Source organism: Triticum dicoccoides, chromosome 7B (genome assembly GCF_002162155.2).
Source record: "Triticum dicoccoides isolate Atlit2015 ecotype Zavitan chromosome 7B, WEW_v2.0, whole genome shotgun sequence".
Taxonomy (NCBI): domain Eukaryota; kingdom Viridiplantae; phylum Streptophyta; class Magnoliopsida; order Poales; family Poaceae; genus Triticum; species Triticum dicoccoides.
Window position 1 is genome coordinate 287976928 of NC_041393.1, and position 526 is coordinate 287977453.

A 526-nucleotide genomic window follows, 5' to 3' on the forward strand; every position below is an offset into this window, starting at 1 on the left:
GGCAAAGGCCCTTTGCCATCTGCGGCGGACGGCAAAGAGAGCGGACGGCAATAATTGCGCTGTCAGTCCGTTAAGTGGCTAACGGCAGGCCTTTGCCGTCCGCCGCTCACGGCAAAATTTCTAGTGTCTTTGTCGGGGTCTCGGGGTCGGGGTCGGGGTCTCGGGGTCGGGGTCGGGGTGTCGTGACGGGGTGCCGGGTCGGGGTCAGGGTACCGTGTCGGGTCGGGTTTTTTTCCTTTTCTTCTTCTTCCTCTTTTTCCTTTTCTTCCTTTTTTTCCTTCTTCTTCTTCTTCTTGTTCTTCCTCCTTTCCTTTTTCCTCTTCTTCTTCTCCTCCTCTCCTCTTTTTTATTCTTCTTCTTCCTCCTTTCCTTTTTCCTCTTCTTCTTCTCCTCCTCTCCTCTTTTTTCTTCTTCTTCTTCTTCCTCTTCTTCTTTTTTCTTCTCCTCCTCCTCTTCTTCTTCTTCTCCTGATCTCCTCTTTTTCTCTTTTTCTTCTTTCCAAAAACTAAACTAAACCTAAAACTAA